The sequence below is a fragment of the Drosophila persimilis genome, unplaced genomic scaffold (assembly GCF_003286085.1).
Source record: "Drosophila persimilis strain 14011-0111.01,24,50 unplaced genomic scaffold, DperRS2 tig00001303-arrow-arrow-pilon, whole genome shotgun sequence".
In the NCBI taxonomy this organism is placed as follows: domain Eukaryota; kingdom Metazoa; phylum Arthropoda; class Insecta; order Diptera; family Drosophilidae; genus Drosophila; species Drosophila persimilis.
Window position 1 is genome coordinate 81,556 of NW_020825461.1, and position 20,570 is coordinate 102,125.

A 20,570-nucleotide genomic window follows, 5' to 3' on the forward strand; every position below is an offset into this window, starting at 1 on the left:
GCCTGTATTGTCTCATCAGCTGTTTTTAATGCGCAAATGAGAGACATTAATTTTGCCTTTGTGACAATTGAGAGTTCTTCCAACTCGACTCCAAATTCATCGTCAATGTCTATATCTTCAATCTTCTCTTGAAGTTCGCGTGCCGTGTCAATGCTACGCATCAGCGTTTCGAGTCTGCACTCGAGCTCCGTCAATACCAGCGGAATATCCCCCGCTTCTAAACGGTCCGCTAATAAACGAATGCCTTTGACACGGCAACTGCGCTTTTTCTTCAGCTCTTCAAGGACGATATTGTTGGCTTTTGAGGTCATATTGATTCTCAATGCAAGCAACTGAAGGCGAAAGATCGTTTCTAATAATCGTATTTAATGCCGAGGCACTCAATGAAATAATGGGTAATTGTACCCAAACGAGGTGAAAAACCAATATACCCGAAAAATTTAGGGTAGAGCGTCGCTTGGCTGGCGCGTACACGAAAACCACACAAGAATACCAACGAACTGCACTGGTGACAAGCGAAAACGAAAAATTTCACCGCTGCAGTTCTGAAGAATGAATGTTGTGTATACGTATGCACCGACAACGATCGACGCTAAATTGATTTGCGAGGCACGACTTTGTCTTAATTGATAGTTGGATCCTACTGACACCAAACGAATATACCCGACGAAAACAGGGTAGCGCGTCACTTGGTGTTTGGTTTGGATCAAGCGCGCCAAACAAAAGAACAACGATAAGCAACGGTGAAGAGCGAAAGCGAGACGAAAAAATTCACCGCTGCAGCTGCGTATTGGTATGCGTGCTTGGCCAACGACCCAACTATACATATATTTGACGCAACGAAAACGAGAAAGGGGAAAGGGGCGACAGCGATTGCAGTTAAAATGAGTTATATGTGTAGTTATTGCGTCCAAGAGGGTTAGATGTACATATGTATGTATATATGTATTAATATATATGCTCAACTCTAACTACAGCATGCAATCTAGCTCTACTATGTCATACGTATGTGCCAAGAATTGAAAGCGAGGTGCAATTGTTTCAGCACAAGACAATAATTGCGAGTTTTTTAATCTTTTCGTCTTCACTCGAGCTTTCAATTTTTTGCACAAATACCTCTTGGGAAGATAGGAAATTCCAGGTGCTGTACTCTCCTCTTGTATATATGTAGCTGCAGACAGGGTATTGCACGACCGACGCGGTGATTTTTAGTTTGGTTTGTTTGATTATTTGCACACACGTCGCGGTCAATTTGGCAATTGGCTGCCGCACATATGCATGTACATGTATGTATGTATGTACAATAGATTTTGGCTATTTATGTATGTATCTTCACTGTGTCACTGTCACTTTTTGCCTTTCCACTTGAATTAATATATACGTTTAAATTGCGAGTCCACCCGGGGGCGCCATGAAATTTTAGAATAGTTTTTCTAAATAACAATACCGATTTTGGGTGACTGCAGTTTTTTTATTTTAATACGACGAAAGAAAAGGGGTGCGTGCGTTCGAATTCAGGGGTTTTTCTCGACTTCTTTTCAATATATTCAAACAATTTCTTCTAAGCCTACCTTACCTACGGTGGCAAAGCGGGGCGAATTCGCCAAGAGCGAGAGAACGAGCTTTTATTGCGCTCCCGCTTTGCCCTAGCCTAACTTACACTAGACTTCATGAAATACTATCCTAATAACAATTATTAATATTCAAATGACGCTACACCGGCCCCGTTGAAGGCCTGGAAGGCTTCAAACCATTGGCAGAAGCGCCAATTTGTGTATCGGCCTCCTGAACGTGGCTCCGCTGCTCGTCCTTAGCTCGACCACTCTGACCCTTCCGTCCTGCCCGGCGGTTGTTCCGACCACCCTTCCTAGGAGCCACTGTTGAGGGGGCAGGTTGTCCTCGGCGACGATTACTAGGTCGCCTTCCTTTATGTTTGGCTCCTCCTGGTGCCACTTGCATCTGATTTGTAATCCCAGCACATACTCCCGGGACCATCGCTGCCAGAACATTTGCCTGGCTGACGAGACAAGCCGCCATCGCTTTAAGCAGCTCAGACCCTCCTGGTCCGGGGTCCTGGGTGCTGGGGGTGCGATGAGCGGCCCGCCTGTCAGCAGGTGCCCGGGAGTCAGCGCGTCTCCGTCGCTTGGGTCTGGGCTTAGGGGTCCTAGCGGGCGCGAGTTGAGCACCGCCTCGATCCCGACCAGCACGGTCTCCAGCTCCTCTGCGGTGAGGAGAGCGCTTCCGATGGCGCGTAGGAGTAGGCCCTTGGCAGACTTCACACCGGCCTCCCAAAGTCCGCCCATGTGCGGTGCTCGAGGCGGTATGAAGGCAAACTCGCACCCGCTTCTTGACGCAAATTCGCGTATCGCGTCCGCTTCCGCCTCCAACTTCCTCCGCAGTTCGCTGAAGTGGCGACTTGCTCCGACGAAATTTGTCGCGTTGTCGCAGTTCACGCGTTGCGGACATCCTCGACGACCGACGAACCTTTGGAATGCCAACAAGAAGGAATTAGTCGTCAAATCGGAGACAATTTCTAAATGAACCGCCTTGGACGCAAAACAGACAAATAACGCTATGTAGGACTTATAAGGGGGCCTTCCACGAATTTTCAGAGTCGTATAGACTGGGCCACAAAAATCAACGCCACATACTGAAAATGGGCGGAGAGCACGGAGCCGGTCTGCGGGTAAGTTGCCCATCATTTGAGTCTGGAGTAGCGGCTTGCATTTAAAGCAACGAATACACGACCTAACTGTCGCCCTGCAGACCGCCTGAGCATTCACTATCCAAATGCGCTGTCTAAGGATACTCACGAGTGCTCGTGGGCCGGCATGAAAATTCGTTTGATGCAGATAGCGAACGTATGTCTGCACAAACTGCGAGCGTTTTGTCAATAACAAAGGAAACTTGGCATTATATGACATAGGAGCGTTAACTAGTCGCCCCCCAACTCGCAACAACGAAAAAGAGCACCATGTCCCAGACTCTTCATGGATGAAGGGATTCAAGCGCTGAAGACTGGGGCCTAACTTCGTGCCTTTACGAACCCTTTCAACATCTTCTTGAGACTCATTTTTCTGTGTTATTTCGGACGCTTACGATCGACGTAGCCAGAATAACTCTATCCATAGCTGTCGCATGGAGAGCATGCGAAGTGGAAGGTTTATTCTGATTGGGAGGAGGATAAGAATTCTCTGGGGGTGATGGTAACGCCAGACTTTTATTCGCCACTGTGTACCTATGCAATAAGGTATGGTGTGAGCAGGCACACACTCGACACTTCTTAGCTTTGCATCGTACTACAGAGTGGCCTGGCTGCAGACAATTGATGCACAAGGATGCAGTTTTTGCGAATTCGAACCTTTGCATTACTGCCAGCCGACCAAATGGACTGCAATCTGTCAACAAATGGCCTTATGGTCTTATATCTAGCGACACCTCGAAAGTAGGGTGGTAGGCGTCTTCAGGTATAGTGAGCGGAAGGGCTCGGGTTATAGACACTATGGTCGGATCCGATACAAAGCGTAGATCAAGCAATGGACCCAAGGATTTTTTCACATGATTGACTTGAGACAGGACAGGACTAGGACACTAGACTCGTTTACCGAAGACCAAACAGTTCCTGGCAAGTTGAAGTCACCAAGAACTATCATACGATCTTTATCAGATAGCGAGGAAGAAACAGCGGTTAAAGCGGACAAGTGCTGCTCATAAATTGAAATATCCGAAGAAGGTGGGATATACGAGCAAGTAATGAATATAGCGAAAGCGGGAAGAATCAGTTTTACACAAAGGAATTCCAGTTCCTGTTCAACTTGGACTGTGAAGTGTTCTGACGTGAAGTAAGAGTCCACTGCAATTAGAACCCCTCCTGCACGTCGAGACGAACGGTCCTTTCTAAAAGTTGTGTACCGACCTGCCAAAACCTCGGAACTAAGAATGTCCGGCTTTAACCAGGTTTCAGTAAACACAATAACGTGGGAAGCAAATGCAACACTATCCCGGAAAAGAATGCTGAGCTTACTACGCAAGCCTCTTACATTCTGATAGGTTACTAAAATAGAAGTTAGTTTTTTGGAAAGGTGGAAGCAAGACGGGAAGTTGAGGCTGAGGGTGGCACACTGGAAAGATTTGGAAGGGATATGTGGGGCCTATTCTTCTTCTTAGCCTTAAACTCCTTCACCACCAAATGCTCCGGCCAAAATTTGGCGGAGCAAATGGTGTCAAATTGAGTTGGGGTCTTTTTTTTCTAATTTGGAGGTTGACATGCAATGGCTGCATCTTTCAAGAGGCGATGAAGTTACTGCACCGTCAAGTGGCCCGTGTGACACCAGCAGAAGGCTGTTACGCGCGGATCCCAGGCAAAACGCAGCCCTCCTCCCGCCCAACCGACCGAAGGGCGCTGCCGCATGACGCGCGGTGCGTAGCCGAACCAAACGCGAACATGCAAGAAAGATAGCTATTAGACTAACATTCGAGGAAAATTATCACTAAACTTAATAAGAAACTAAGCATGCAATCAAAATACAAATACCACTACAGTTACTAATTAATAGAATTAATAGAAAGGTGTGTAAGCATTAATAATTTAATAAGAGGAAGAGAATAAGACCCTAAACGACCATAAGACCCTAAACTGTTCATGCAAGGAATAATTCGATCTACAAAGTGGAAGGAACAACGGTATAAAATTTCTAGTCAGTCTAATAGGAATCGTGAAGTTTATGCGGCTCAACAGATCAGGGCTGTCTATGTCACCCCTGATCAAGTTGTGCATAAATATCACACCAAGCATTTTTCTACGGTTAACTAAGGATGGGAGGTTTACTAATAGTAGTCTACTAGAGTAAGATGGGAGTCTTACACCCGCATCCCAGTTAAGGCCCCGCAGAGCAAAGAGTAAAAAGTTTTTCTGTACTGATTCTATACGGTCCTGGTGTACTTTGTACTGAGGGCACCATACACAGGATCGGACGAACAAGCGAGGTATAGAGAGTCTTTGTTATATAGGGGTCGACAAATTCATTTGACCACCTCTTTATAAACCCAAGCACGCCCATGGCCTTATTTACCATGGTAGAAATGTGTTCGGAAAACTTTATCTTGGGGTCTAACATAAAACCCAGATCATCCACCAGGGTAATTCTCTCAAGAGAACCACCAAATAGGGTGTAGGGAGCCAACAAAGAGCTAGAACGATGAAATGTCATAACTTTGCATTTCGAGGCATTAAGGTGTAACAAGTTTGCACAACACCATGACTGAAAGCTATTGAGATCGGATTGCAAGCGAGAATGAAATGAAATGTCCTTGTACTGGACACAGAGTTTAACATCATCCGCATACATAAGTACTCGAGAGTATGTTAATACTGAAGGCAAGTCATTAATAAAGAGTGTGAAGAGTAAGGGGCCTAGATGGCTAGCCTCTTAGACGAGGCTATCTCCCTGGCATAAGATAAGTTAAATTTCTCCACCTTTAAACACACGTCTTTTATTTTGCTTTGAATAAAAGCAATTACATCATTAGATGTGAGGTCAGGGGCCAGCCATGAAACAAAAACTTGTCGTTTTGGTGGGACTCCCACCAGTGGTTTAGTCACCACAGGCCTAGTAGCTGTGGTGGCAATATCCGGAGGTCCGGAACGTCTATTTACTGGTGGGATCGGGATAGACGGGACAACTAGCGAACTTGCGGACACCACGGACACGGACGCTGCAGACGTACTTGGCTGCACATTCTCCGAGGCGATGAATTCGGCTAACGAGATCAACTGCTGCACACTTGGAGCGGTCGGTGTCAGTTTTTCGGCGGCGCACGGTTGAGTGACGTTTGGCACTTGCAGATGACCGGAGTGACCTTTTTGCGCATCGGAGACTCATTCTAAACCGTTAAACTCAGCCTCAATGGCTGGGAGCCGATCGAATTGGTTTTTAAAACCAACGGTCAGCTCCTTAAAGCCACTCCTCGTCTGCCTCATAAAAGCTACCATGTCACTCTCCACTGCACGGCATGAACTTACGCAATCGGGTGTTTACTTGGATAATTTTACACTATATTATAATTCTTAGCACTTTAAATGAACTTAGTTTAATTGATCGCCGGTGTTTCTTGTAAGTTCCGGGTACAACGTCTGTACTCCGAACCAGGTTTTCTGCGTAAGTTGTTCTTTGGTTCTCTTCGCCGTCTTTTTATAGGCCCGTATTGCTGGGTCTGCGGGTTTGAAAATGCACTTCCGCGTCGGAGTGCACTTTGCCGTTCTTGGTGATCGTCGCAGATTTTCGCGGCGTCAACTTTCCGCAGTCGATGAACCCGGAAGACCGCACTTGGCCGATGGCTTGGCCTGGAGGGGGAAAGTCCGCGGGACCTGATGTCTTTGCTCAGCGTTATAAAGTTGGCGCGTGTTGATCGGTGGTTGCTTGCGGAGAGGTGGCGTGTGTGGTGCGATACGCTCATTATAAGTCGGGGGACGGATTGTATCGAAACTTGTTAGGTTCGTTACAGACGATCAACAATATTTGCATATAATTTGGAGAGATAACCCAAACGAAAAGTTATGAGATTATAAACTGTGATGAACCTATTTCAGGCTGAGGTAAGTTCAGTCACGTCCAGGGATCAATCCACGAGAAATTTGTAGAAATTAATGGAACCTTAAGGGCGGCGTCGGGGGCGACCTATCGTAGAGAGGTGGATCGGGGCTAGAGTGGGCGTCGCTCGTCGTGTACGAAACGTCGTGCGTGGACTCGGGGTGGGGTAGTGTCGGTGCCGTGGCTAGTTGGAATGAACTTACGCAATTGGGGTGTTACTCTGATAATTTGACACTTTATTATAAATTAACTTAGTTTGACTTAACTGTCAATGCAAGCCAATACCGTAAATTGTGTTACCCAGCCACTTTACAGCCATGTCTGCTACTACACATATGTAGATAAGCAGTAGGCGCCACACTTATTGTATAATATGCCATTTCAACGGGATAAACCACAATAAAACCAACTCTCTCATTTGAGAGACTGTCAGTTTTGTTCGCATAGTAAAAACAAGACAGAGGAGAGCCAGCAAGCCGACGCGCAAGAGCGGAGCGACAGAACGGCCAACGGGCCGCCACACACACACACACACGACCGGATCGAGCCCGTTGCGTATCGAACTTGGTTTGAGCTCGAGCAGCGAGTCGATCCGTGCCATTGCCCAGCCAACACCAATACCACGACAACCAGCAACAACACAACCACAAATACCACCAACACCAGCAACCCCAAAGCGACGCCAAGCCTCCTCGTCATGACGATCTCACTGCAGTGAGAGCGACGATGAGGAGGGTGAGAGGAAGCATTCCAGACGACGGGGCCGACATCACCACCATCAGCAGCAGCAATTAAAAAGCCCAAGCAGAAAAGGCAAACTTTGGAGGAGCTGGCGGTTATTGTCCAGGAGCAGCTGAGGCAGCACGAGCTGCGGCAGAAGCAGCAGAAACGGACAACAAAGACAGCCAACACCAACACAGTTGCCGACAGTTGCCGAACACAGCCAACTCATGCCCCTGCCCCTGCCCCTGCCACCACTATAAATGCCAATAGCCAGACCCACAGCCATCACCAACATCGAAAACAGCCAATACATAGACAATCACCAGCCATTCACACAGACAATACCAACAATAGCAATACAAATAATGACGCCAACACAAATACACATACACCTGCCAATACCAACACCAACACCAACACCGCCATCACCATTACAAACACCCCTGCCACTACCACCGACGATGACATCCGGCACGGCGAATTCGGGCATCAGCCCAGCCAGGAACGTGGCTTGAGGATCCTCATCCGAGGACTCTCCCACTCCATGCTGCCGGATTGGATTCGCAGCAGTATGCTGAACGAGGGGTTCACGGTTCGGTTTGTAAGGGCGATCACCGATCGATTCGATAGCAGCCGCCAATTCAACCTCTTCGGGGCTGAGATTGCCCCCAAACCGGACCGTGGCCAATTCGATGTGTTGAAGCTGCGGGTGGGAAGCCCGTCACGGTTGAGAGACTTGGAGTCTCCCGTGACCCTGCCCAGTGCCATCGTTGCCAGGTGTTTGGCCACACCCGCGCATATTGTAGACGCGCTGCAGTTTGCATGAAATGCGCGGGTGGGCACCTGCTGACAGACTGCAGCAAGCCAAGGGCTGCCAATCCCAAATGCGCCAACTGCCAGGGCGCCCACATCAGCGCCTACAAGGGCTGCAGCGCCTACAAGGCAACCAGGCAGCGGCTCGTGGCCCAAAGGGTCGCCAGGGAGGAGGAGCGTCGCAAACAGCAACCACAGCCAATCCAACAGCGACAGCAGCCAATCCAACGTCGCCAGCAGCAGCCACATCCACAGCCACTCCATAATCCGCAGCAGCAACGCCAACACCACCCGGATCGGCAGCATCGGCAGCAGCATCGGTATGGCGACCATCATCCCCAGCCATCGACCGGGGGGCGCCAACACCAGAGGTTCCAGCCGATGCAACCGATCGCGAATGATATTCCGACGCCACGTCAACACCAGCAGCAGCAGCGGCCAGCAGCTCAGTGCGATGGCAGCTGGCCTCAAAATCTGCAATTAAACGCACAGCAGATAATAGAGTTGGAAAGGAGGATCAACCAGATGGCAGAGCAACTCACCAAATTTACTGCAGCAAATGGCAAGGGCACAACAGCCATGCCCCCACTCCAACCAACAGCAGCAGCAGTTCCTGCCCCTCTGCCAATACCATCAGTTGCCGCCAATACAGCAACAGCAGTAGCCATATCGGACACTGAGCCGGATATGGACATGGACGACGACAGCCAATGGACCGATGAAGAGCCTTACGATGACCTACGTAAGTTTCTACTTCGAAAGCGACGGATTAAACGACGTCTACTGATTGCGCCGAATAGCAGAAGTTTAATGCCAATAAGACCTGAAAATAGACAAAATTTAAACACAATTAACAAAAATAACCAACAAACATACTCACCTGCTATTAAACCGACAGAGCTGCCCCTCCAACAGCTGGGATGTGAGGGCGGGATGGCCTGGTGTTGAGCCGCCGGACGCCAGCAAATCCTGCAAGAGAAGCAGAATCATGAAGGTGGCTGCCAATAAACACACAAATACTCACCGGCAAACGTCTTCACTCCAACACCAACCAGACAAGGGTCGCCACAAATAACATCCAAACGCTGACAAGTACCTGCAAATAAACACAAATTAAATAAAACGCCAAAACAAACACCTCCTCATCTGGGTGGCCGGACCAGCAGCCACTCAAAACGCCATTACAAATTGACGATGAACGTGGCCGAGGAGGCCAGGCCAATAAACCTGACAACGCATCCTGGGTGTCCGGACCAGCAGCCACTCGGATGCGGCCAACAATTAAATCGACAACGCATCCTGGTGGCCGGACCAGCAGCCACTCGGATGCGGCCAATAACTCGGCCGGACCAGCAGCCACTCGGATGCGGCCAACAAAAGCACAATTGACAACGTATCCTGGTGGCCGGACCAGTTCGCCACTTGGATGCGGCCAATAACACAAATCGTTGGCATCACATTTCGATTACAATGCCAACACACTGGCCACTGCATCTTCGGGTGGCCAGTGCCACTCGGTCTTCTGCACCAAACCAACAGACAGATGCAACGTGGGCGGCCGGACCAGAGCCGCTCGCCATCTCCAATTTTTGCCCACGATGCACGCCAATACTCACATCCAGCCAATTAACAACACACAGGGGGACAACAGAGCCGGCCGGTATACAGCGTAATGTTCGCATTGCGTTTGATATGCCCGGCGGTGCTCCGTTGTTGTTTGTCCTCCTGTTAGAAATAAAATAAATTGTCAATTATCATTTATTTGACCTTGTCTGCATCAATGTATCTGTTGTTTCTGTAGTTTTTGCATGTCCGTAGATAGTTTGTCCATAGATTTAGTTACTTGCCTGTGATATTAGGAATAAGTTTTTGTAAATTTGTAAAAATTTTTGTGTTCTGATTAGTTTTACCTTTTTCCGTCCTCTTCTTCCACACCTATCTGCCATTCCCATATTCCCCTTAACATGTGGTAACACCAAAAAAAAAATACCACGCAAATACCAGACCATAATGACCGATAACACACAAAAGCCAATTCAAATTCAAATTGCATTTCTCAATTCCCGTCTGTTATCGGCCGCCAACGGCAATTACGCCCAGCCATTTCCCCCCCATTGCGATCGTCGGACGTTTAATAACCGTGTCGTTTCGTGTCGCCTCTTTTTGATTGTTCTTTGCCGTGTCGCCATTTCCGTTTTTTCCGTGGTGCCCTGTTTTCCTTTTTGTGGTGTCTGTCGTGTGCCGTGCCGTGCCGTGCCCCGCTGACATGACAAACTATCGAGAGAAAACTGTGTAAAGAGATAGTAAGTGCCAATAAAAGACCTAATACAAACACAAAAAACAACTGCAATTAACTTGACGAAAGGGAAAAACCTACACCAGCAACTAAAATGACAAGAGGAATGGCCAGGCGAGGGTCAGGCAGACGACACAGCGACGCCGCCAGAGCGGCCCGCAGAGGGGCCCTTGCAGCAGCAGCAGCGGCCATCAACAACGATAGCAGTAGCGGCTGCCAATGCAGAGACACCAATATAAGCAGAGACGGCAGCGCCAGCGACAGCGCACAGCGCCAGCGACGCCACAGCGACGCCCGCCAATACAAACGGTAAGTCCGTCAATGTTGGAGGCTGTATAAACACCAATACGGACACAGCCATGCAAATTACAACACCAATGCCAACGATACCCGCAAATGCGGATAAAACGGCGCCCATAACGGGATCGACGACAGAGGGTGTAACGAACCGTTCTTCTCCGTCTGATGCAGCTGGGCTGGCTCAGCGGTCGGTAGGCTCGCTGCAACAATATTTATATGTTGCCCCGACGACAGTAAGAAGGCACGGGTTGGGTCTTGTACTGGTATGTTAAAATGCTTTATTGGTATCTTAAGTCTATCTTACGCTACGCGGATTCCGGCGCTGGGTCTCCTCCCGACTCTCCTCTGTGGTCCGACGGTTCCAACGGTTCCAACGGGACCTGGCTGGTGGCGTGATCTCATGACCATATTTGGTCATGCGCTGGACCACTGCCGGCCCGATCCCGTCATCCCGCTGCTCGCTCTCCAACGCGGCCTGGCTGGTGGCGTGATCTCATGACGATATTTGGACATGCGCTGGGCCACTGCCGGCCCGATCCCGTCATCCCGCTGCTCTCTCTCCAGGGGTCCTCCCCTCTCATCTTGGGATCCCGGGAGAGCTCTCCTTGGGAATTCGCCGCCTCCGGATATCCCCGGATAACGGTCGTTAGCGCTTAACCCTATACTGCCCCCTATGTGTGGGAATACCTTTCCTCACACTTCCCCCTTTCTTTTATTGGCGGAAAAGCCCCGGTTTTCCGCGACCCAGGTTTGGTATGTTTCAAAAATACCCGCGCGACCGGCGCGCGCGTGCTTTGTTCTCGACCGGGGTCCCTGGCGCCCTCTTTCGGCCTTGCGGTGTTGCCGTATCTCTTCGATGCGTGCGATCGATTCGATTTCCCCCTATCGATGGTTCGCGGAGGAGCTTCTGTCGCCCCCGCCCGACATGGGTAATGGTCGCTATTCTGACCTACTCCATATGACACAGAGTTGCCCTTACGCTCCACTCGATAAAGCGTAGGGTCGTCTTTGCGATCTACTCGATATGTCGCAGCGTGCGTACTCTACTTCCGGATCGCGAATCCCTCAATGGACTGGAAAACGTACTATTTCCTCGCGATGCCGGACGTTTTGTTTGTTTTTCTTGTGCGCGTCTGGTCTTCCCTACCGCCCTCCGCTGGCGCGCCCGCCTTCCGCCTGCCCTCTGGATGCTTCGGGTAAGTTTTTCTCCCGCTTCGCCGCCCTCCGCCGCCTTCATTCAAGCTTCCCCGATGCCCCGCCGTTCCTCGACCGCCAGGTAAGACCGTGTTTTTTTTTCATAATATATATATATTTTTTTTTTTATTGTTTTCGTTTTCCGTTGCTTCCCTTTTTTTTCACTCCTCTTCTCTACTCTTCTCACCTCCTCAGTACTCAGCCCGGAATACCTCCTGCCGATCGGTGGACACCAACAGCCGATACCGGACGCCACCGTCGGTGACCAGGCGCTTCACCCTCCTTGAGGTTGGCTTTATCCGCGCGAGGGAGCGCGTGACGACGGCCGGCCACTCCTCGCGGTCACGATGCCTGGCGCTGGAGCTCGGGCCGGCGCGCCTCCGCCCGCTCCCCTGGGCACGACGCCTGTCGGCCCAGCTTCGGTCGCTCGCCATGGCTGGGTTCCGGCCATTGCCACGGTCCTCTCTCCCATGGCTCAGGTGAGTGGCGTTCCGCTGCCTCGTCCTTCTCCGCTTCCGCCGTTGCTCCCGCGCCGTCACCCGCTTCGCCGTCGGTCGCCGCCTCGACTACGGGTACCGCCGCTGGGCCCTCCGCCGACAGTGATGTTGTCGCGTTCGCTGTACCCTCCGTCTCGCCCTCTTCGGCCGTGGGTGCTGCCGCTGGGCCTGTCGACCCCTGTGGCCGTGCCCGCCGCCTCGGGTCCCGCTCGTCACTGGCGCGTGGTGCCTCTTCCCACAGTCGCGCCTCCCCCGGCTCTTGCCCGGGCTGCTGAGGCGCGGGCCCCGAGGCCCACGAGGCAGCGTTTGCACGTGCCACAACATGCCGTCTCTTACCGCGGAGCGCACCTCCTGCGAGACGAACGGCCCAATGGCGGCTCCCTGTGGCCCGTGCCAGTGCTGCTGCTGCTGCTGATGCTGCTGCTGCTGACGCTGCTGCTGCGGCTGCTGCCGCGGCTGCTGATCCCCTTGGCCGCGCGCGTTGTCGTCCGGCGGCCGACTCTGGAGCGGCTCTTCCTCTGCCCCCGGTGACGGTGGGGCCTGCGGCCGTGGCTCCTCCTCGGACTCGACGTATTCAGGGGGTGGCTGCCAAAGCTCTTCCTCCTCCATCTCGGCTCGTCGTAGCCTCTCCTGTCACTCCTCTTCGGGCGACTGGACTCGGGCCGCCTTCGGCGCTGGTGGGCACTCCGTCTCCTCCTCATCGCTGGAGATCACCGCCAGCCCGCCTGCCGCGCCCTCCGGCCGCGTCGCCCTTGCCTTCTCCGCTTCCGTACGCAGACGCGCCCTCTCCTTTTGCTCCGCTGCGTTCATCTTGCTAATGCACCTCCATTGGTGCGCGACGTCTCGTTTGTGGCGCTCCGCCTCCGCTTCTTGCGCCTCCTTCTCGGCTTCCTGCGTGGCCTTCAGCCTCTTTGCCAGCGCCAGGGCGTCCTCCCACACACGCCGTTGCCTCCGCTCCTCCGTCGCCGCGGCCAGCGCGAACCGCCGGTGCCATTCCGCGAGGCGTCGTGCCTCAGCGGCCGCGTTGTCTTCCGTGGCGTCAGCCGGCGTTGCCTGCGGCCCCTTGACCGCGGTTTCGATCGGCGTTGGCTGCCGCTCCTCGACCTGTGGGTCTGTCGGTCGCTGATCCCTTTGCCGCGCCGTCGACCTCCCCCTTGTGCGTGCCGACGACTCCTCTTCCCTGGCCGTACGCGTCGACCGGGTGGACGCCCGCTTCGAGGCCCTCTCACTGGGCTCCTCCTTCCGCGTTGTGCGCCCCCTCCTTCCTCTCTCAGGCCGCTCCTCGCGCTTGCTGGTCCGGGGCTCCTCGCGCTTGCCGGTGTGGGGCTCCTCGCGCTTGCTGACGCGAGGCTCCTCGCGCCTACTGGTCCGGTGCTCTTCGCGCTCGCCGGCGTGGGGCTCCTCGCGCTTGCTGGTGCGGGGCTCCTTGCGTCTGCTGGTCCGGGGCACCTCTCGTCGGCTGGTCGGGGGCTCCTCGCGCTTCGCCTCGTGTGCGCGTTTTCTCCGCGGTGCCGGCTCCCAGCTCACCAACTCCAGATCGCTTCCCGCATCGGTGTACCCCGTCGATACCACCGGGGACATCGTCGGTCCCGTGGATCCCGCGGTCGACACCAGCGGTGAGGCCAATAGCTGCAGCTCCGGGGACCTACTCCTGCTCGCCCTTTGCATGTCACCCGTGGCCGGATACCCGCGGCGAATCCATTTTCGCTGCTCCGTCAAGTATCTTATTAAATGATGCTGCATCTTACACTTTTTTTTTCCTTCCACGTGGTCCACTTTGAAAAGACCTGATCGCGCGCTGCCCCCTCCTTTATAAGGGCTCGTGCCGGTGCTCACCGTTCCCTGTAAGGGTGCCTTACATGGGCCCGTGGGACGGCTCTCTCTTGCCTTCCAGCTGGCTCTCTCGCTCGCTCCCGTTTTGAAAGTTATCCGCGCCTCTCGCCGCGTTAACCCTATGGTGCCCCCTGGTTTTGTAAGCCTTCCTTCGGTTCCCACTTCTTCCTCCTTTTTTTATTTTTTTTTTTATTTGGCCCTTTCTACTTCCAGGTCTGGCGACGTGTTGTTTGGCTTCGCCTTGAATCTGGTAAGCTTCCCGAGTTCTTGGGTTCCTCATCTCACCTTGCCTTTTCTTTCAGCCCGTCCTTGGGTTCCGATCCAGGGTGCTGACCGATCTTCCAGCCCGTGATCAACAGGTCCTCCGACCTTTCGCCCGTGCTGCCAACATCGGCCCGCCGTGGCCCCGTGGCCAGCTCCGCCCGTCTCTGGATCGGCTTAGACGCGGATGTCACCCCCGTGCAGCGCCTCGGACCCAGGGATCATCCGATTCCCCAGCCGGTAGACCGCGCACGGGCGGCATCCGCTTTTGTCCCGCCATCCCCGACGTTAGCAGCTGGCTTCGATGTCCTGGACCCGGACCCGGACTTCTGCTCATCTCGGAACCCCTTCTCGGGTGCCCCCTCGTCCGTCGGCACACCACGCAACGCGCCCCCTGCCCTGGGCTAGTGGTAACCCGGGTATCTTCTACCCTTTTTGCCTTTGCTCCGTTCCTATTGGCTGACGAGCTAATCCTCCTTTTTTTTTTTTTTTTTGTAGGTCCAGCTTCATTGGTCCGCCGGCCGCCGTCTGCAGCTTAGTTTTACTGAACCTTAGTTGTAAGAGTATCCTGTATGGCCTTGTCCTGCGTGGCATCTAGTTGGGCCGCCCGCTCCTCCCTTGTGAGCGATTCCTGTCCTGCGTGACACGCGTGGTTCTGAGTTTTACCGAACCTTAGTTGTAGGCTCATCCTGTACGACCTTGTCCTGCGTGGCATCCAGTTGGGACTCTCCTCTCCGCCCCTGCCGCTAGTTTCTGTCTTTCGTGCTCGTCCATCCCTCTCCGTATGCCTTGCTCGTTGCCCCTCCTTGTGCGTCGTCTACGCTTCGGTTCCAGGGCCTGTTTCAGGGGTTCCTTCCCCGGGTTGTGGCTTCAGGTCCCCTATATGGGCGGTCCGCGTCCGTTTCTCGCTGTCCTTCTTCCATTTACAAATGACCGGGGACACGAAATCCACTATGGTGTAGGGACCGTCGTATTTCGGGGCCAGTTTTGCCGCAAACCCTTCGGCCGCGTTGGATAGATGGTGTTGCTTGGCCCATACCTTGTCTCCAATCGTGGGTTTCCACGCTCTCCTCCTCAGGTTATAATACCTCGCCTGGTCCTGCGCCGCTCTTTCGAGATTCCGCCTCACCAGTTGAAATACCTCTCTCAACTTGGCAGCGTTCTCGTCCGGATTGAGCGTGCCCTGTCCTGTGCCCAGCGCTTCGTCATCGTATAGAGCCTTTGGTAGCCTCGGCTCTCTCCCTTGTACCACAAACGCCGGCGCGTACCCGGTGGATTCGGACACCCCTGAATTTACGGCCAGCATTATCTCTGGCCATTTCTCATCCCAGTTCCTCTGGTTCCCTTCGGTGAACTGAGCTATCATGGTTTTCACCGTCCGGTTAGTTCGCTCCGTCGGGTTCTCCTGCGGCGTGTACGGGGCCGTGAACTGATGCCGCACGCCCATCTGCTCCAAAAACCTCTTAAACGCTCTACTGATGAACTGGACGCCATTATCTGTGATCACCACCTTCGGCACGCCAAACCGGGACACGATGCGCTCTCGGAACGCTTTCGTTAGTGCTTCCGCCGTGGCCTTTCTCATGGGGACCAACTCGGTCCATTTCGAGAACCGATCCACCATCACCAATAACATGGCATTCCCATGCTTTGACCTGGGCAGCGGGCCCACAAAGTCGGCGCACACCGTTGCCCACGGCTCCTCTGGCACTCGTGTCAGCATTTTTCCGGCCGCCTGCAGTTGACTTGGTTTGTAGCGTAGGCAGATTTCACACCTCCTCACGTATGTCCTCACATCTCGATGCATCCCCGGCCAGTAGTACCGGGCGGCTACTCTGGCCATCGTCCTTCTGCCGCCCGCGTGCCCCGCCTCCGGCGAGTCGTGATTCTCTCTTATGACTCTCTCTCTTAGACCCTTTGGAACGCATAACTTCCATGATGCTATTTCCTCTTCTCCCGCTCGGTGCGGGATGTGCCGGTATACCCGGCCTGCTTCCTCGACGTAATCCGGATATTTCCTCGGTTCCGTCCTCATCCTCTCTTTAACCTTTTTAATCCATCCGCACTCTGCCTCCGGTTCGTGTCCCTTCTCTGCATCCTCCTCGGTGGTTCTCAGGCATCGCTCCGCCAATGGCTGTCGGGACAGTGCGTCCGCCACTACGTTCAGCTGCCCTTTCCTGTATGCCACTTCGAAGTCGTATTGTTGTAGCTCCAGCGCCCACCTGGCGATCCTCCCTGTTGGGCTCTCGATGCTGTTCAACCATTTCAACGCCATGTGGTCTGTGACCACCTTGAAATGGTATCCCTCCAGATAGGGCTTTAGCTTTCTTATAGCCCATACAATGGCCAGACACTCCTTTTCGGTCGCCGAATAGTTCTTTTCCGCGCTGTTCAGGGTCCTACTGGCGTATGAGATGACCCTTTCGCCCTTCTCCGTCTCTTGCGTCAGGATCGCACCCAGTCCGTAGTCGCTGGCGTCCGTCTGGAGCACGAATTTCTTTGAGAAATCTGGGCATGCCAACACTGGGTCTGCTGTCAGCCGACTTTTTACGTCCTCGAACGCTTGTTGCTGCTCCGTTGACCATTCCCACTTGGCCTTCTTCTTCAGCAAAGTGCTGAGGGGCTGCACCAACGTGGCGAATCCCTTTACGAACCGCCTGTACCAGGAGGCCACGCCCAAGTATTGTCGTAGCTCTTTGACACTTGCTGGCGGCTGCAACTCCTTAATGGCCGCCACTTTCTCGGGATCGGTGCAGATTCCGTCTCCCGTTACCAAATGCCCCAAGTATCGTAGCTCCTTCCTAAAAAATTGACACTTGTCCACATTTAGGCGCAAGTTTGCGTTCTTCAACCGCCGAAAAACTTCTTCGAGGTTGCGCTTGTGCTCCTCCTCGGTACGGCCGATGACAATGATGTCGTCTTGGTACGCAAACGCGTGTGGCATCATCTCGGGGCCTATCACCTGATCCAATGCCCTCTGGAACGTAGCCGAGGCTGAGTGGAGTCCGAATGGCATCACCTTCCACTGGAACAGCCCCTTGCCGGGCACCGTGAACGCGGTGAATTTTCTACTGCCTACCTCCAGTGGTATCTGCCAATATCCGTCCTTTAAGTCTAAGCTACTAATGAACCGTGCCTCCCTGAGCTGGTCCAAAATATAGTCTATTCTTGGCATGGGGTATGCATCCTTGATGGACTTCGCGTTTATCTGTCTGAAGTCCACGCATAATCTCCACTTTCCCGTCTTCTTTTTGACCATCACGATGGGTGAACTGTACGGACTCTTCGATGGCTCAATGCACCCTCTTGCCAGCAGTTCGTCAACCTGTTGGTTGATTTCGGCTTGCATCTTGGGATTTTTGGGATGGTAACGCTGCTTGACCGGCTGGGCATCACTCATCGTGATCGTGTGTGTAGCTATGTTCGACACTCCCTTCAGTTCTCGGAACTCTTCCAACTCCTTTGCCAGGAAGTCTTCCACCGATCCCTCCTCCGCTCGCGTTCCGTCGGATGCGGGCCCGACAGACCCTTCCGTGTTCGCTACCACCGCCACTGACAACTTCTCCTCCAACCGCCCCTGGCGGTGGCCTCTCGCAGGGATCACAACCCTGTGTCCCGCACAGGTCACCTCTGCTCCGACCGCGGCGAGGAAATCCCATCCCAGGACCAGCTCATCTATTACTCCGGGCATCACGAGAAACGGGATTTTAACGATCTTGTCCCCGAAGGCCAACTCCACCTCGATCTGGGCATTGATTTCCCGGCTTCGTCCGTCAACCAGCCGCACCAGCTTCCTCGTTTCTTTCTGTCGCCTCTCTTCCCCCAGTCTACTCGCCGCCTCGCAGCTGATAAAACTGCTTGTCGCCCCGGTATCGACCGTTGCTTTCCAATTGCTGCCCGCGATCCTCACCACCGCCGACAGCTGGACATCCTCCTCCGTGAGTTCTCCTACGAGCTTTGGGGGGCTTCGTCTTGCGACCCTGGCACGGCCCTCCGCGGCTTGGGTCGCGGGGCGTTTACCGCTTTCGGGCAGCTCTGCCATGTCGGGGCCCCTACCTTGCCGCACCTCCAGCAGAATGTTATAGGTCGGCCATTGCATGCTTGTGCCCAATGGCGGTCACTCCCGCATCGTCGACACGCCTGGGCTGGGTTTTTCACGAACCCCGCCTCTATGTTCGTGTTCGTTTGGTCGTCCCGCCGCGTTGGGACCGGCCTTTTTTCCCCTGTCGAATCAGAGCTGGCTGCCGTTTCGCCCTGGCAGCGGCGACATATCTCCGTTACTGTCGGACGGGCGAACGGATTATTTGCTTTTGCTTTGCTCGCCGGACACTCTCGTTGGAACTCCAGCCGATCCCTCTCCAGAGCCTCAAACTCGTCGGCCAGCGTCATCATGTGGTCCACTTCTCTGCACCTATGTGGCCGGATGAACACCCTCAAATCTGGCATGCTGTTGTCTCTAATGAGCTCCAACTGCTCTTCGGGCGTGCATTTTAGTGGCCGCATGAGGGTCTGCATCTCCACCATGTAGTCCTTGAATGGCTCTCCCCATCTTTGCTTCCTCAACCTCACCTCCTGGAGTAATTTTTCAAAATACCCCCTCGGCAGGAAGTATGCTTGGAAGCTACGCGCAAATGCGTTCCATGTCTGCCACTGCCTGTTGTTGGCTACAAACCACATGAGCGCCCGACCCTTTAGCAGCTCAGGCATGGCTCGCGGAATTAAATTCAACTCCAACCCGTACATGTCGGCTGACCACTCGATCTGTTCCAGGAACTCGAGTGGTTTCGCCGTTCCGTCGAACCGAAACGACCACTCCCTGACCTGCTTGGCGACGTGGGCAAAACTCGAACTGGACGGTCTCGTGGTTTGTTCTTCGAGTCCCCGTCGATGATCCTCCCCTGCTCTCCCTTCTTCCTCCCTCTGTGGGTTTCTCGCGCTCCCTTGCTCCGACTGTGCTGGCCGGGTGGGCCTCTCCCCACTCTCTGCCCGCGGTCGGCTAGGCGACCGGCTTTTCACCGGGACCGCCAGGCTCGCGATGAGCTCCTCTTGGGTCTCGGACGGCCGTCTCCACAGCGTTACTTGCTCCGCACTTGCCGGCAGCGTCAGGCGCTCGTATGGATCCGCCCCGTCCTCCATCTGGGCCGCGGTCACGGCTCCTCCCGCCTTCATCTCCCAGGCCTCGAGCGCGTCCGCATACTCCGGTTCCTCTCCGTGCTTCTCAATCCACTCCTTGAAGATTCGGCGCATCTCGGTCAGCGTACCTTCCAATCGAAGACCGCACGCCCGCGCGCACTGGACCAAGTCCTCTTTCCTCAATGAGTGAACCCATCGTCGGCTCCTCATTTTTATGTTCTCTCGATACCAAACTCAGTACCGCCCTTCCCAAGTGCACTTTGTCTTTTACTTGTCGCAAGGCCCCACGTTGGGCGCCAGTTGTAACGAACCGTTCTTCTCCGTCTGATGCAGCTGGGCTGGCTCAGCGGTCGGTAGGCTCGCTGCAACAATATTTATATGTTGCCCCGACGACACTTCCCCCTTTCTTTTATTGTCAATAAAAGTCCGCCAATAAAAGAAAGTGGGAAGTGTGAGGAAAGGTATTCCCACACATAGGGGGCAGTATAGGGTTAAGCGCTAACGACCGTTATCCGGGGATATCCGGAGGCGGCGAATTCCCGAGGAGAGCTCTCCCGGGATCCCAAGATGAGAGGGGAGGACCCCTGGAGAGAGAGCAGCGGGATGACGGGATCGGGCCGGCAGTGGCCCAGCGCATGTCCAAATATGGTCATGAGATCACGCCACCAGCCAGGTCCCGTTGGAGAGCGAGCAGCGGGATGACGGGATCGGGCCGGCAGTGGTCCAGCGCATGACCAAATATGGTCATGAGATCACGCCACCAGCCAGGTCCCGTTGGAGAGCGAGCAGCGGGATGACGGGATCGGGCCGGCAGTGATCCAGCGCATGACCAAATATGGTCATGAGATCACGCCACCAGCCAGGTCCCGTTGGAAAGCGACAAGGGAATGAAGGAACGCCGATGGAAAAATACGGGCACCGCATGGCGGA